The sequence below is a fragment of the Cavia porcellus genome, unplaced genomic scaffold (genome assembly GCF_034190915.1).
Source record: "Cavia porcellus strain 051 isolate PalLab524CR breed Dunkin Hartley unplaced genomic scaffold, mCavPor4.1 scaffold_12, whole genome shotgun sequence".
Classification (NCBI taxonomy): domain Eukaryota; kingdom Metazoa; phylum Chordata; class Mammalia; order Rodentia; family Caviidae; genus Cavia; species Cavia porcellus.
Window position 1 is genome coordinate 52,696,501 of NW_026947495.1, and position 6,000 is coordinate 52,702,500.

Genomic DNA, 6,000 nt, shown 5'->3' on the forward strand with positions numbered 1-6,000 from the left:
TGACTCAATTAAAAATGTGTTCATTAAAAGAAGAGTTACAAAATCATGAATAATTTTTAGGAAACTTTTAAAAAGCAGTTGCTTTACAATTTTTAGAAAATTTCCTTAAGCCATTTGATCTTTAGTCAAGTTTTGGCATGAAATTATTTGGCATGTTATTCTTCTCTGTGGTTCACCTGAATCTTACTTTTTCTGTACAAACACAGTTTAGCCAGGACACATATTGGAATAGGATAAATTATAGTTACAACAATACTTACCATTTATAGAGAAATTTTAATTTTTGATTTCTATGTTACTTACATAACACTTACATAGTTACACTTGTTTCTTTTAAAAAATTAATTAGTACATAATTGTGTACTTATATGAGTATATACCTATATTAGTGTATAATTGTATACCTATATGAGATATATAGTAATGACTCAACTCATGATCAAATAAGAATAATGATCAAATAAGAATTCCTACTTCCATCTCTTTAAACTTTTATTTCATAAAAGGCAGTTCTGAAAGAATTGAACCTTATGTTTAGATGGTCCTTTCTGTTTCATTTGTAAACCATTTTGAATCATAGGAAATTGTTAACAATAACAGGCTTTTAAGATTTACAATTTCCTAAGTAAATAATTTTCTGAAATAATTAATTAAATATTTGACTAAATTCATTCCAAAACTGTGGCACAATACTTGTGATTATATGTCCTCAATGTCAGTGGAAACACATTGGAGAACATACTCTGGAGTTGAAAACTGTCTTAGCCTTAGCAATGTAAGACTGTTTTAATGTTTACAAAAAGACTACCCTGCACATATTTTAAAAACAGATTGAATTAGTTCCTGATCTATTGGTACTGTGAGTGGATGGAGGTGTTCCACTGAAAGGAGGTATTTGAAATTCAGGTTGCTGAAGACTGCCATTTTTGCAGTGAGGCATTGATAGCCATTCATCTGGTAGATGGGAGGAAGAAAGCCATAAGGATTTCAAATGAGATATTTCAATGAACTGGGCAATTAGGCTGTATGCATCACTTTTGTTCCCTTTCCATCAAGTGGAACCCAGCTATAAGGAGACTTCTTACTGCAAGGGGAAAGAAAATGTTATTGGTGTTGGTGTATTTATAGTGATTTCTGCTATAGACAAAGGTATTGAGTCCCAACATTTTCATGGTTGCTTACTTCCTGGTGGTGGGATATATATATATATATATATATATATATATATATATATAGAGAGAGAGAGAGAGAGAGAGAGAGAGAGACAGAGAGAGAGAGACAGAGACAGAGATAGAGACAGAGACAGAGACAGAGACAGAGAGTTTTGGAGTCTTTGCATAGAATTGTATATCCAGACCTTTTTAGTTTTACTTAGTTTTAGACAAGGTATCACTAAATCACATAGTTGCCCAGGCTGGGCTCAGATTTATAGTCCTTCTAGCTCAGCCTCTCAGAGTGCTATAATTACAGGCATGCACTACCACATCAAGCTACTTCCTTGTTACCTTGGGCATACCTTTTAAACGTTCTGAGCCTCAAGTTCTTCATATTTTGTGTTTTAGTTAAAAGAATTAAATGTAATTTGTCTATTGTATATTTGGCTACTATTTGGCAATACAAATATTCAGAAAATGCTGGCTATTTTCTTTTTGTGAGAAGATTCTCAGGTACTTTGCTTTAGGTATTATGGTAACAGTTATCAGAGCTGGGTGGGTATTATATGGAATCAGAAACTAATAGATAAATTCTTAAGAACAGGTTACATTTTAATACAAGATAATCAATATGCTTGCAGCCATATGTGGTCATGGCAAGTATCTAGTTTTTGCAAGACTGGAAACATTTTAAGGGCAACGGAGTGCCAGAAGAGGAATTTACTGATAATGAGTGGTTCTCATCTGTGTTGTGGGGAAGAAAGGCATACAATTTGAGAACAGTAGGTTTTGCTAGGTTGGGATCTGGTTATTACTGCCTTGAAAGCTAAGATTACAAGGAGGGAAACTTGCTTGAGAAAGAAACAAACATTATTCCAAATCTTCTTTGATTTCCTTAAGTTAATGTGATTTACCCTGCCTGTGAATCTGTAGATACTTTCTATGGAATGATGTTTCCCTCAGTTACATATATGCATTCATGCCTGTATGCACGCATTTGGACATTTCATGGTGTTCAAAAATATGTACAGCCATTTGGAGTACGAACACGGAGGGAATCAAATTTCCAAAGATATTTTTATTCTGGATGAAGATGAGGAATGGAGGTAGAAGGAGAATAAAGGGAACAATTGATAAAGTGACTTCTGATGCTGGGAAGATAGTATATATTGGAGGAAAATATTTAGGTGGTACCCATAGTACTTCAAGATTGCTAATTATATTCTCATTTTTAGCCCCAGGTAGATGCAAACATCATAGTTTCCTATTAATAATTCATAGCTTATTTTGCACCATTTTCGAAACAGAGCCTCGCTTGTAATTCACATACACAGATATGCAACACACACAATATCTATGTATTTCAAGGATGCTAATGACATTGACTTTTTAGTCATTTAAAATTAAAGTTAAATATTAGACAAAAAATGACAATGGCACTGATAACAACACTGAATCTCATGCCACAGAAAAAGGGTGCTTGCCATTTGAAGTGAATAGAAGCTCTGTGGCTAATGGGACCATGCTGTAACTCTCTCGAGCTCTACTCCAGCTGCATACATCCCTGTGGAAAGTAGCAATTACCTTCAATGTCCCTGATCTGAAGTAATCCTTGCTACATGAGTTCTTCATTGTGAGTGATGAGGCCCACTGTTTGCTGAGGCTAAAACCAAATGATCTTTCACAAGCAAAATTTAAACTTGAAATAGGATTCTCTGACTCCCAATTCTGAGTCTATTTTTTTTTCGTGTACTTTATACATTCCCAAATCAGGTTCAGACTGGCTACAGATGGTGCTGGTGTGTAATGAGAAGGGCTCAGAAGCTGCTCCAGGTCCCAAGGGAGGTTTCAGTAATGGAACTAACTATGTATTGTCCACCTTATATACCAGATTTGATTTTGGACTATTTGCCCAACTGTGTGTGTTTACTTCCCAGCACTGGAGGGCTTCTATTAGCTGCAGGCTGATTGAACATAGACTGGGCATAAGAAGGAATAGAACATTTTCCCCCCTGAATGCTGATGTAATCCTCTTTCTTTTACTGATCACTGAATAATATTTTCCATTGGAAACTGTTACACATAATCTGATATTTGCAATCATTAGTAAGAAAGAATTGCTTTCATCACAGGAAACAAAGTAAGCATTATTTTTTGGATGACAGTGTTTCAGAAGTTTGCGCCTAAAATTTGTGCATTGAAGCCCCAACAGGGAAAATACTAACATATTTTAAAGCTGGAAATTACCTTGTTTCAGTAAATCGAAAGATTAATATTTAAGACCTCATAAATTTTGCTCACAGAGCGTAGCCAAATATTATTATCTTAACGAAAACAAAAACCTCAACTCAGCAAATTAGTCAATAAAGACCATACTTAAGTTGACATTTTAGTTGCTTAACTAATGGAATCATTTGTCATTTTACAAAAGCAGTTCATTATGAAAATAAATTAAGAATAAGTAAATTGTAGTCATAGCAATTATGATGAAATTATTACTAATCGCATTTACTGGCATAAAAGTTTTTTGTATACTTCTCATCAGCAGTTGTAAAATAATTTTGGAAATAAGTATCAATGCTGTATCAAGGTTTATTTTTTAATTACAGAAAGAGCGGTGTAAACAGGGAAGAATGTTGCTAATTCAAAAAGGAAGAAAAAAATGTTGTCCTTTCCCTTCAGATATACATAAATTCAACTGTGTTACTCTAAGATCAAAATGAAGGAGACAAGAAATTGCTCTACCACCTTAAATAGTAAAAGGGAAATTAAAAAGGAGAGACCAGCTCATGGAGTTTCTAAATAAGTTACAAGGAAATTACATTTCTCTGGGTAAATATTTACTTCCTAAAGCGTGCCAACAAAAGCTACTATTTTAGAAATGAGACATGGTAGTAACTAACTAACTCCTGCTTAGTTGATTTAATTGGAAATGTGCTGTTTTTCCTTTTAAGCCTTTGATTGAATTGTAGAATAAGAAACTTCAATCTGATGCTCTGATTGCACTTGGGATCTGGTATCCTGTTTACATATATATTGATCTGTGAGATGGCTTCATAGGTATCAGTGTGGGCCATATTAAGAAGAAAATCTAACCCATTCTTACTGTAGCATACACTAATAAGACATGTTTGCTTCTTTTTTTGGATTTTTTTCTATATTTTAAAAGTAATTTTTATATTTAACTATTCATTTTAGAGAGATAAGCATGTCTCTGAAACTTCAGTCAGCAATATTTTGAGTGCAGAAATGTACAATAAAAAATCTATTTTAAAAGTTCATAAAACATAATTTATAAGTTCAAATGCAGAAAAATATCTAATTGCTAAAATTATTTTTATCTCTATGATTATACATAGAAACATTTGTTTAAATGGCTATTTTTTCCTAGTGAATGTTTGGCTTTATAAATTGCTATCATGAAAATAAGACTTTTCTTTTAAATTTGAGTGTCCACCTAATTATGTATATGAAGTAACAAAGATTGCAGCTGTTCTTGTTTTCCTTTGCAAAAGTGAAGCATTGTAATGTTTTTAAAATAGTAGCAATTATAACCGTAAATATATTGTTATGGTTTGTATTTCACATTAGAAAAACACAGTATTGGACTTACCAGACCTGATCATGTTGAGATAAGATTTGGATGTAGAATGTCTAATTCAAAAATTATTTTCATATGAAATTATTAAAAAGACAGCGTTGCTACCTGACAGTGAGAACTGATTTCCACTGAGCTTGCTGCCTAAAATGACACTGAAAATGGAAGAAATGAAAGAAGGGAAGAGTCAAGGGAGGAAAGGAAAGAACAGGGAAGGCTGACGGTGAGTGTAAAATCCCAGGATGCTTTTGGGATTCAGTCATCGACAGCAAACATGCTTCTTGGGTATTCCTCTCACTTATAGCCAGTTACAGCTGTTTCTTCATCTATGTTAAAGCTCACTAGAAAACTGTAGGAGTCTGAAGGCATCTTGATCCCTTTTTAAATTATAGAGTTGTGTAATTGCTACAGGACAAATCTCAGCAGCTGAAAATTCATGCAACTTTGCTGTTAGCTGGAAGTAGATAGTGGGGGAAATTTTTATTTAATTTATTTAGCTTGTAAATAATATATATACAAGTTGTTTTGCTATAACCGATCATCTAAATGGAAACAAAAAGTGAAACATCATAGTAGTACTTTTCCATTTTATAAATTTTAATATTTATATATTGAAAAGAACATTGAAATACAAATTGATCACATGTCATCATAATGTCATAATGCATGAAAATGAAAGTGTTTGGATGCTTATCTCCTACCACTTTCTGATAAAAATCATAAAGGAAGCAAATATAAGTATGCTTTGAATCATTATACTATAGAACTCAACCTTTGAACAAGTTGATTCACAGTTTATGAATCAAATAAAGAATTTTTATTTAGAAGCATTCTAGGTTTACTGTTTTATTGTCTCAGTTGGAATTCACTGTGTATGTGTGCGTGTGTGTGCTCATGCACGTGCATGTGTACATGTGCTCACAAGGCTACTTTGGGGACCTCATGCAGTAAGTTACAATGATGGAGCATGACAGTCAGAATAGCACACACTATTAGCTGGACCTCAACTCTATTACAGTGCTATGTTTGGTGACATAGAATCAAGAGACTCAAGGATACAAGGTCAAAGGTAGCAAAACATTACATTAATCTGTTCTCTTCACAAGATATCAGTGTTTCTCCATGTAAAATACAGCCATTTAATTACTAGAAACGAATGCCCAAGGACATCACTTGATAAAAAGTATAAAAATGTGAAAATGGTTGTCTCTACACTGAAGGTTTGCCAATTATGTTTCCCTAACGTTA